The 12,068-nt window shown below is 36.7% G+C and overlaps 1 protein-coding gene across 9 annotated transcripts in view; it reads left to right on the forward strand.

The window, feature by feature from the left end:
* LOC6038817 (arginine-glutamic acid dipeptide repeats protein) overlaps positions 1 to 12,068 on the forward strand; it is a 112,254-nt gene that overhangs the window by 40,074 nt on the left and 60,112 nt on the right. For all 9 annotated transcript variants that reach the window (XM_038264407.1, XM_038264413.1, XM_038264408.1 and 6 more), the window contains exon 3: positions 9,373 to 9,411. The gene's annotated coding sequence lies outside the window, so the exon portion shown is untranslated. The remainder of the gene's footprint in view (positions 1 to 9,372; positions 9,412 to 12,068) is intronic.

Below are 12,068 nucleotides of genomic sequence, written 5' to 3' on the forward strand. Positions count from 1 at the left end.
GGCGCGGATTTTTTCTCGACTTTTCCGTAACAACCCTGCATTTTTGAACATGCGAAAAAAGAGTTGTTTTTCAATAATTTGCAGCCTGAAACGGTGATGAGATGAAAATTTGGTTTCAAAGGGACTATTATTTAAATTGGACGCCCGATTTGATGGCGTACTCAAAATTCCGAAAAAAAAACACTTAAAAAGTTTTAATAACTCTGCCATTTTTCGTTACTCATCTGTATTTTTTTGGAACATGTAATTTTTAGGGGAATTTAATGTTCTTTTCGAATCTACATTAACCATGATTGGTCATTTTTTCATCTAGAACAAAATTTTCATTTTAAAATTAAGTGTTTTTTGCTAACTTTGCAGGGTTATTTTTAGAGTGTAACAATGTTCTGCAAACTTTTTTTTCGTAAAATCGTGATAACTCGTGATGGTTACAAGCAAACCCCTTATGTTTAAATACAGTTTTTTTTGGTAATATTCTGAATTATATTTATTTTAGATTTCCGAAACTTGGGCCATAGATTGCTGTATTGTTAAGTTCAAATAAATCTTTGTGGGACCTTCTCTATGACTAAAAAACACATTTTGCACATGACTTCAGAACACCCTAATGGATACCTGTATCTGGACAGATAGATCTCATCGATCCGTTCCACCTGACTGACCCCGTCTGACAGTCACATACACAATTCCGTCCTGGATGATGTCCTGCGACATAACCAAAAACCTTTCATCCTGCAGCGAACTGCTCACTTGCCAGGAGGAGGTGGCACGTAACCGGCTAATACCGTCCAACCGTTCCAGCTGCAGTGGATAAAGTTTGCTCTTTGTTCCGGAAGGTGCCCGATAGTCGGCGGTGGTCGAAAGTTTGTTGATTCCCAGCCAGCTGAGAGAACATTGCGGAAATTAATCTCCAGTTCTGGGCTAACTTGACAGCTTCGTGGCAGTTTTTTTTGTCCAACACAAATTGGTACCATTTCCGACGCCAGGACATTCACGTTTGCTCTACGGTTGACTGTGTCACGGTTTTCGGACTGTCCAGAATCGTGTAAGCGGTGTTGACATGGAAGTGAACTTCTGTTACTTACAGACATGGCCGTGGGGCTTCCGCGGATTACGTAACATCTATAGTCGCTCAAAATGTTACGTGACTGACAAACGAACTGCCGGAACGTTTTTACGACCTCCTCCAAGTGGTTGGAAGTTGGAAGATTTCTTCGTACCCCCGTGAGGGAGAGAAGAGTCGGTGATGAATTTCAAAGCGCGCGCAAGTCCCTGATGAAAGGAGGAGGCAAAAACATGACGACACAGTTTTTCATCCTGACGATGGGTGTGTACACCCGGCAATCGAGGGAGAGCTTACGGCGGACACATAACGTCGCTCGTGCTCGGGGGAGACCTGGGGTCGTCACAGACAAGTGGACGGACACATTTTTGGAAATTGTTTTGAAGAGCTCTGTAATGGATAGACCAAAAATAATTTTTAATTTAGATTTTCTGCAGCATCCAGTTCAAACTAAACCCCCACAAAAGCGGAATCACTTTTTCTGTGGCCGTTAAAAGAACAGAACAAAAACCTCTCAAAACCAGGGAGAGAACACCAAAGTACGGGCGCACACATGCGGTCAACTGCATAATTTGAGGGAACATCACTAAAGTACAACGTTATAAAAAACAATCCTGTCCCAGCCCAGAGGGAAAACGATGGCGGCGGCAGTCAGTGTTGCCACGAGGGGTGCTGCTGCTGCTGCTGCTGAAGTGAGTGAATAATTGCTCAAATAAAGTGTTCTCGGCTCGTGTTCGTTTCGGGGCGAGTCATGGAGAGGAACCTTCTCGGAAGGAAGAGGAAGAAGCCACACAGAGCAAAATTAAATTATATTTCGTAACTTATGTTATTTTACGTAAAAAAATTCAAGATTTGTTTAAATAGTTCAACTAAGGCTTACTGCCGAATTGAAGATAGAGAAAAACATGAAAAAAAAAACTAAATTTTCCCGCACTTCGACAAAAAAAAACCATTTTCACAGCAAAAAAAAAAACTGATGGTAAAATCGCATGCAAAAGCATGCAAATTACCATGATGAAAAAAAGACAATTAATGTTTAATGTTGAACGATACTTTTTCTTTACACAATTTCAAACCTGTGGGATTCATACCCAGTATACTGCACCGAACAGGCCGTTCAAAGAGTGAGAAGGATGATAGCCAATATGAGCATGAAATTTTGGTTATGCATTCTGATGGGTTACATATTTCTTCATGTAATTTTACATGAAATTTCATGTTTCCTCCATTACACACAACATTTCCAATTAAAATAAATTTAAAGAATATGTAACGCAAACTAAATTGAAATTTACAATTTTCAATACCAAGCTATGGGACCCAAAATTGGACTGAATTTGATTCTGAGTCGATATGAAGATTAAGATAATTAGTTTCAGCGATTTTATAGCCTTTCCTCAATGAAGAAGGCAAAAAGATTTTTCAACTGTGCACATTAGATTTTTTTTGGGTATTCTTCTCGTTCCAGGAATACTCAAAAAATTGCGCGCCCACAGGATCGCACTGCCCCGAACAGCAGAGAGGGGGATTCCGAGGTGGATTGAGGCTAAGGATCGGGGAAATGTGAAATTTGATGCTTAAATTTTATTTGAATTAATTTGCATTCGTTTGGTTTCGCTCTGCGAACCGGAGGCAGGCAGCGATCTGTTGCAGAACTGACTGTGTGTTCGCGCAGTTCGTGCTGAACCGATTTTCGGCACCATTCATTTAGGAGAGATTTATTCTAATGAGGATTTTTACACATCGTTGCATTCATATGAAATCGAGAGGGATGCACCAGTGGGGTGTCGCTCTGTGAAGGCGAATTGAAATGGTTGAACATTTGCATAAGAGACTGTTATGAATTTTAACGCGAATTTATTCTAACCATGTTTACATTTGGAATTGCATTGAGGGGAAAATCTCAGTTTCAATCTTCTTTTATTGCATAAATAATGTGTAGTTCTACGTTATCCGCTAAAAGGTAACATTAAACCTACCCTCCTAAAATCAAGATTCTCACTAAGCGATTAATTTACCACTTTTCAAATTCCAAAAAAAAATACCTCCCCAAATCTCGGATAAGTAACCCCGAACATCGCTGAACGCACACATCAGTTCCGTTGAAATGGCTCCCACAATGAACTCCGGAAAAGTAATCCACCTACCAGAAGCTCAAATTTCGTCTCTCTCCCCCTCAACACATCCCAGATGCGAAATTCAATCAGACATGAAGCATTTAAAAAATCACACACTAATCTCCCTCTCCCTCCAAGGGCGAAAACAACAACCAAAGCCAAATCAAAACATATAAATTAATCCTAATACTTCAACACCGTGCCCGAAACACGTACAGCAAGCAGATTCCCGTCTGTTTTTTATGGCTTTGTGTGCGCGCCTTTACGATACACACAAATACAACCTCACGAGTACAAATACAAAGGCACGAGAAGAGAGAAGAGATCTTGAGCGAAGCGCAGGCTGTTCTTGGATTTTCCGATGGGAAGTGCTGCTTTCAGCACGGCAATTTTTGAGCTGAATGAAGTCGAGGGACAAACATATCTTACTCTCCGGACCATAGGCAGACTGTCAGCTGTGGGTTGGTTCTTAAGAATTTTGCAGAAGGAATGCCAAAACGAACAGGTCGGTTTGGCATTTCGTTTTCCACTGCATTACGTTATGATTGGATTATTTGATTTCTTGATAACAGGAGAAACTGTTGCTTAGAACAGCATTACTTGCTTTTGTCAATACGGGCGCCTCCCTGTGAAAAAAGCAGTTAAAATAACTGGATTCACGGTTCTTTAAACATTTTTTTTTTGCTCATCGCATAACATCGCTGCTCAAGAGGCACGCCAACGGGTAAGTGTAAACATCGCTTTAAAGCACAAACCCTGCTCTTTTAGTTGTTTTTTCATGTTGTAAGATGGTAAACGGTGTGTTTTCTCTCGTCCGTCTATATGCCTTCCGAGCTGAAATGTCAATAAAAGACTAAAGAGCAGTTCTCTACGGAATCGGTCTTTTTTCTTTAATTTTAATTTTTGTATTTTTTAATCCGACTGAAACTTTTTTGGTGCCTTCGGTATGCCCAAAGAAGCCATTTTGCATCATTAGTTTGTCCATATAATTTTCCATACAAATTCGGCAGCTGTCCATACAAAAATGATGTATGAAAATTCAAAAATCTGTATCTTTTGAAGGAATTTTTGATCGATTTGGTGTCTTCGGCAAAGTTGTAGGTATGGATACGGACTACACTGGAAAAAATAATACACGGTAAAAAAATTTGGTGATTTTTTATTTAACTTTATCACTAAAACTTGATTTACAAAAACACTATTTTTATTTTTTTATTTTTGATATGTTTTAGAAGGCATAAAATGCCAACTTTTCAGAAATTTCCAGGTTGTGCAAAAATCACTGACCGAGTTATGAATTTTTTAATCAATACTGATTTTTCAAAAATCGAAATTTTGGTCGTAAAATTTTCAACTTCATTTTCGATGTAAAATCAAATTTGCAATCAAAAAGTACTTTACTGAAATTTTGATAAAGTGCACCGTTTTCAAGTTATAGCCATATTTAAGTGACTTTTTGAAAATAGTCGCAGTTTTCATTTTTAAATTAGTGCACATGTTTGCCCAGTTTTGAAAAAATATTTTTGAAAAGCTGAGAAAATTCTCTATATTTTGCTTATTTGGACTTTGTTGATACGACCTTTAGTTGCTGAGATATTGCAATGCAAAGGTTTAAAAACAGGAAAATTGATGTTTTCTAAGTTTCACCCAAACAACCCACCATTTTATCGTCAATATCTCAGCAACTAATGGTCCGATTTTCAATGTTAATATATGAAACATTTGTGAAATTTTCCGATCTCTTCGAAAAATATTTTGGAATTTTCAAATCAAGACTAACATTTCACAAAGGCCAAACATTCAATATTACGCCCTTTTAAAATGTTTGTCTTGATTTGAAAATTCCAAAATATTTTTTCGAAAAGATCGGAAAATTTCACAATTGTTTCATATATTAACATTGAAAATCGGACCATTAGTTGCTGAGATATTGACGATAGAAAATGGTGGGTTGTTTGGGTGAAACTTAGAAAACATCAATTTTCCTGTTTTTAAACCTTTGCATTGCAATATCTCAGCAACTAAAGGTCGTATCAACATAGTCCGAATAAGCAAAATATAGAGAATTTTCTCAGCTTTTCAAAAATATTTTTTCAAAACTGGGCAAACATGTGCACTAATTTAAAAATGAAAACTGCGACTATTTTCAAAAAGTCACTTAAATATGGCTATAACTTGAAAACGGTGCACTTTATCAAAATTTTAGTAAAGTACTTTTGATTGCAAATTTGATTTTACATCGAAAATGAAGTTGAAAATTTTTACGACCAAAATTTCGATTTTTGAAAAATCAGTATTGATTAAAAATTCATAACTCGGTCAGTGATTTTTGCACAACCTGGAAATTTCTGAAAAGTTGGCATTTTATGTCTTCTAAAACATATCAAAAAATAAAAAAATTAAAAATAGTGTTTTTTGTAAATCAAGTTTTAGTGATAAAAAGTTAAATAAAAAAATCACCAAATTTTTTTTTACCGTGTATTATTTTTTTCAGTGTAGTCCATATTCATACCTACAACTTTGCCGAAGACACCAAATCGATCAAAAAATTCCTTCAAAAGATAAAGATTTTTGAATTTTCATACATCATTTTTGTATGGACAGCTGCCAAATTTGTATGGATAATTATATGTACAAACTAATGATGCAAAATGGCTTCTTTGGGCATACCGAAGGCACCAAAAAAGTTTCAGCCGGATTAAAAAATACAAAAATTAAAATTGAAGAAAAAAGACCGATTTCGTAGAGAATTGCTCATATGTGAAAATTCAAAAATCTGTATCTTTTGAAGGAATTTTTTGATCGATTTGGTGTCTTCGGCAAAGTTGTAGGTATGGATATGGACTACACTGAAAAAAAATTATACATGGTAAAAATTTTTTTGGTGATTTTTTATTTAATTTTTTGTCACTAAAACTTGATTTGCAAAAAACACTATTTTTAATTTTTTTATTTTTTGATATGTTTTAGAGGACATCAAATGCCAACTTTTCAAAAATTTCCAGAATGGGCAAAAAATCTTTGACCGAGTTATGATTTTTTGAATCAATACAGATTTTTTCAAAAAATCGAAATATTGGTCGCAAAAAATTTTCAACTTCATTTTTCGATGTAAAATCGAATTTGCTATCAAAAAGTGCTTCAGTGAATGTTTGATAAAGTGCACCATTTTCAAGTTATAACCATTTTTAGGTAACTTTTTTGAAAATAGTCGCAGTTTTTCATTTTTTAAAATTAGTGCCCATGTTTGCCCATCTCTGAAAAAAATATTTTTGAAAAGCTGAGAAAATTCTCTATATTTTGCTTTTTCGGACTTTGTTGATACGACCCATAACGTCATGATTCGAATTCCCGGACGCTTCGAAACCCGGACACTTCATCTTGTTTTATCATTTTTTTGGATACAAGTTCGCTTTATGAATGTCACAACTGTGTAATTTGATGAATTCCAACATCAACCATCATATAAAGTTTGTTTGAACGCTATAGTTAATGCCAAAACAAGTAAATTAAATAAAATTATAAGTTTATCAAAAATGCGAAACATTTCAACGGAAATATTTCATAGGCGTTCGAAGCACCGGGAAGGCAAAGCAGAAATTTATGGTTTCGATTTTCTTAAATTCTAGCAAATTTTTATATAAACTATCGATTGTTTTAATGTTTACAGCTTATTTGAGACCTAAAGAATGCCATTCACTAACATTTCAGTCCAAATTTGTGCGATTCATAAGTAAAATCGAGTGTCCGGAATTCGAAGCAAAAGTGTCCGGATTTCGAATCAGCTTTTGTCAGTGTCCGGGATTCGAAGCACAACAAGTCATTTTAATTTTAAAATTCTGATAAAAAATTGTTAGAAAAGACATATTTTGCATGCATTCTCTCAAAACTGACTGTTAATACTACATCCTGATGATATTTCTTCATTTCCAACTTATTACATGATTTTTTTGCCAGCTATAACAAAAATGATATGCTACTAAGTGTCCGGATTTCGAATCATGACGTTAGTTGCTGAGATATTGCCATGCAAAGGTTAAAAAACAGGAAAATTGATGTTTTCTAAGTCCCATCCAAACAACCCATTATTTTCTAATGTCGATATCTCAGCAACTAATGGTCCGATTTACAATGTCAAAACATGAAACATTCGTAAAATTTTCCGATCTTTTCGAAAAAAATATTTTCAAAAAATTTAAATCAAGACTAACACTTCAAATGGGCGTAATATTGAATGTTTGGCCCGTTTGAAGTTTTAGTCTTGATTTAAATTTTTTGAAAATACTTTTTTTCGAAAAGATCGGAAAATTTTACGAATGTTTCATGTTTTGACATTGTAAATCGGACCATTAGTTGCTGAGATATCGACATTAGAAAATGGTGGGTTGTTTGGGTGGGACTTAGAAAACATCAATTTTCCTGTTTTTTAACCTTTGCATGGCAATATCTCAGCGACTATGGGTCGTATCAACAAAGTTCAATAAAGCAAAATATAGAGAATTTTCTCAGCTTTTCAAACATATTTTTTTCAAAGATGGGCAAACATGGGCACTAATTAAAAAAAATGAAAAACTGCGACTATTTTCAAAAAAGTTACCTAAAAATGGTTATAACTTGAAAACGGTGCACTTTATCAAAAATTCACTGAAGCACTTTTTGATTGCAAATTCGATTTTACATCGAAAAATGAAGTTGAAAAATTTTTGCGACCAATATTTCGATTTTTTGAAAAAATCTGTATTGATTCAAAAAATCATAACTCGGTCAAAGATTTTTTGCCCATTCTGGAAATTTTTGAAAAGTTGGCATTTGATGTCCTCTAAAACATATAAAAAAAAAATAAAAATAGTGTTTTTTGCAAATCAAGTTTTAGTGACAAAAAATTAAATAAAAAATCACCAAAAACATTTTTACCGTGTATAATTTTTTTTCAGTGTAGTCCATATCCATACCTACAACTTTGCCGAAGACACCAAATCGATCATTATATGGACAAACTAATGATGCAAAATGGCTTCTTTGGGCATACCGAAGGCACCAAAAAAGTTTCAGCCGGATTAAAAAATACAGAAAAAATCGAATGACCGAAATCTCAGAGAATTGCTCTAAAATCAAATATTGTTACCTTAAAATTCGTTTCAGAATAAAATCTCGATTTGTAAAAAACAATGATCTGAGTCTGATTTGCTTAAAGTTTATGTCTCAAAGGTGACTACACTGATTGCCATAATGCCGGACAGTCCCACGGCTTCCAAACCTTACGCGACTACGTGTTGTGTTGTGTATCTCCTCCCTGGTTCACAGACGCGAAGTCTGTCCAAACCGTCAACATCCTAACATCGTTTTCGGATGACTTTTTCCCGTCGTCGTTTGTTAGTCTCTGTTGTACAACAAATTCGCATGCCAAAACTTCAACGTTCGTTCGTCGATGTTGTGCCATCTTGACTCTAAAGAATATCAACAAAAACATGTGTTTTTTTCCCACTAAGTTGGTGTTTTGGGATTCAACCAATAACATCACACTTAATTTGCAATTCATTTAAAAATAAAAATTAAGTCATGACATCACAACGCCGACGATCCGTGATCCGACACAAGAATCCGACAGCGAGACAACGGTTCCCGAAAAAGTCCCGGAAGAATTTGTAATACACCGAGCAAATCATCATAATCTACCCGGTTGCTCCAACAAGGCCAACACGCGGACGGAATCAAGATATCACGGCGGCACTGTCTTAATGGGCAGTGTTGCCGGCTCCCGCAGGATATGAGCTTTTGCTACTTCCGTTCGGTGCAAAAAGGCGTTGAAAATTTCTCACAGCATGAAGATAGCGCTTCGTGTCCGGAAGTGTGCACTTTTCTGCCTCCTCCGAGATGTTGGGAGTTGAGCTTTTTTTTCTTGTTGCGTCCCTTGAGTTTGGGCTCGTTACGGAGAATCGGGTGAGAGTCGTCCTTGGAAGTTGTTCTTTTCTGTTGGTCGTGTGCAAATTTGTCCGCGTTTGTCATGATGGCAGCTAATCCGGTAAAGTGACTCGAGTCTACCGTAGGGAATTAAAATCAGGGAGGACGGTAAATTGTATGGCATTTTGATGTATTGTTTGAAAAATATGTGTTGCAAAATTGAAAAGCTATTTAGTTACAATTGTATTTTTAAAATTTTATCTAATTAATTTTATTGTCTCCTTCTTTCAGGTCTAATGTATCAGGCAGCAATCAACTATCTACAAAAAGGTAAAATTCTTCACAGTTACAAATACAAATGTACATTCGAGCAGGCGTGGTCGAATGGTGACGCTGTCCGCTTTGTAAGCGGATGATCATGGGTTCTGCTCCAACCTTTCATCGGATGGGGAAGTAAAACGTCGGTCCCGGCCTTGGTTATTGTTTGGCCGTTAAGGGGAGATTAACTTTGCCACATAGGGTTATTTTTTTCACTGTTTGATTTTTTTATAATTTTTGTATTTAAGATATCGTAAAACCCTTTCAATCAATTGTTGTACACATCATGGAGAATGTTTGGTGAAAATATGAACATTTTTGGGGGTCATCCATAGAAACTGGGTGGTCGATAAACGACGTACTTTTGGTATTTTGATATTAACTCGTATCCAATCCGTTCAAATATAGGCAATATGGGTATCAAACTTCATGATTTTGAATGGCCCATTCAGACAAGATAATTTGAGGTCAATTTTTGGACCATGGCCACTTCGGAACCGTTTCTGGGTTCCCCCGGGAACCTATGAAGTGGCCAATATCATATCAAAGCAAAACCCATCAATATGGGTATCAAAATTCTTCATTTTGTCAATACATCTCAAAAATGGTCTTCCAAAATATTTTTCTGGCCATTGGCCACTCCGGAAACGGTTCCGGATTTTCCCCCGGGTAAATCTTCGGAATGGCCAATATCATATCAGAGAAAAGCCACTCAATATGGGTATCAAAATTCTTCATTTTGTCAATACATCTCAAAAATGGTCTTCCAGAATATTTTTCTGGCCACTGGCCACTCCGGAACCGGTTCCGGATTTCCCCCCGGGTAAATATTCGGAGTGGCCAATATCATATCAGAGCAAAGCCCATCAATATGGGTATCAAAATTTTTCATTTTGCCAATACATCTCAAAAATGGTCTTCCAAAATATTTTTCTGGCCACTGGCCACTCCGGAACCGGTTCCGGATTTCCCCCCGGGTAAATATTCGGAGTGGCCAATATCATATCAGAGCAAAGCCCATCAATATGGGTATCAAAATTCTTCATTTTGTCAATACATCTCAAACCGGTTCCGGATTCAACCCCCGGGTAAATCTTAGAAGTGGCCAATATCATATCAGAGCAAAGCCCATCAATAAAGGTATCAAAATTCTTCATTTTGTCAATAAATCTCAAAAATGGTCTTCCAGAATATTTTTCTGGCCACTGCCACTCGGAACCGGTTCCGGATTTCCCCAGGTAAATATTCAGGTGGCCAATATCATATCAGAGCAAAGCCCATCAATATGGGTATCAAAATTCTTCATTTTGTTAATACATCTCAAAAATGGTCTTCCAAAATATTTTCTGGCCACTAGCCCTCGGAACCGTTCCTGATTTCTCCCCGGGTAAATCTTCAGGTGTGTTATCATATCAGAGCAAAGCCCATCAATATGGGTATCAAAATTCTTCATTTTGTCAAAACATCTCAAAAATGGTCTTCCAAAATATTTTTCTGGCCGCTGGCCACTCCGGAACCGGTTCCGGATTTCCCCCCGGGGAAATCTTAGAAGTGGCCAATATCATATCAGAGCAAAGCCCATCAGTATGGGTATCTCAAAAATGGTCTTCCAAAATATTTTTCGGGCCACTGGCCACTTCGAAGATTTCCCTCCGGATTTTGGAAGACCATTTTTGAGATGTATTGACAAAATGAAGAATTTTGATACCCATATTGATGGGCTTTGCTCTGATAAGATATTGGCCACTCCGAAGATTTACCGGGAAATCGAACCAGTTCCAGAAATGGCAATGGCCAGAAAAATATTTTGGAAGACCATTTTTGATGTATTGACAAAATGAAGAATTTTTACATATTTGATGGGCTCTGATATGATATTGGCCACTCGAATATTACCGGGGGAAATCGGAACCGGTTCCGAGTGGCCAGTGGCCAGAAAATATTTTGGAAGACCATTTTGAGATGTATTGACAAAATGAAGAATTTTGATACCCATATTGATGGGCTTTGCTCTGATATTATTGGCCACTCCGAAGATTTACCGGGGAAAATCCGGAACCGTTTCCAGAGTGGCTATGGCCAGAAAATATTCTGGAAGACCATTTTTGATATGTATTGACAAAATGAAGAATTTGATACCCATATTGATGGGCTTTGCTCTGATATGATATTGGCCACTCCGAATATTTACCTGGGGAAATCCGATTCAAGTGGCCAGTGGCCAGAAAAATATTTTGGAAGACCATTTTTGAGATGTATTGACAAAATGAAGAATTTTGATACCCATATTGATGGGCTTTGCTCTGATATGATATTGGCCACTCGAATATTTACCTGAAATCAGAACCGGTTTCGAGGCCAATGGCCAGAAAATATTCTGGAAGACCATTTTTGAGATGTATTGACAAAATGAAGAATTTTGATACCCATATTGATGGGCTTTGCTCTGATATGATATTGGCCACTCGAATATTTACCGGGGAAATCGGAACCGGTTCCGGTGGCCAGTGGCCAGAAAATATTTTGGAAGACCATTTTGAGATGTATTGACAAAATGAAGAATTTTGATACCCATATTGATGGGCTTTGCTCTGATATGATATTGGCCACTCGAAGATTTACGAAAATCGGAACCGTGGCAATGGTAGAAAAATATTCTGGAAGACCAT

This window comes from Culex quinquefasciatus, chromosome 3 (genome assembly GCF_015732765.1).
Source record: "Culex quinquefasciatus strain JHB chromosome 3, VPISU_Cqui_1.0_pri_paternal, whole genome shotgun sequence".
NCBI lineage: Eukaryota > Metazoa > Arthropoda > Insecta > Diptera > Culicidae > Culex > Culex quinquefasciatus.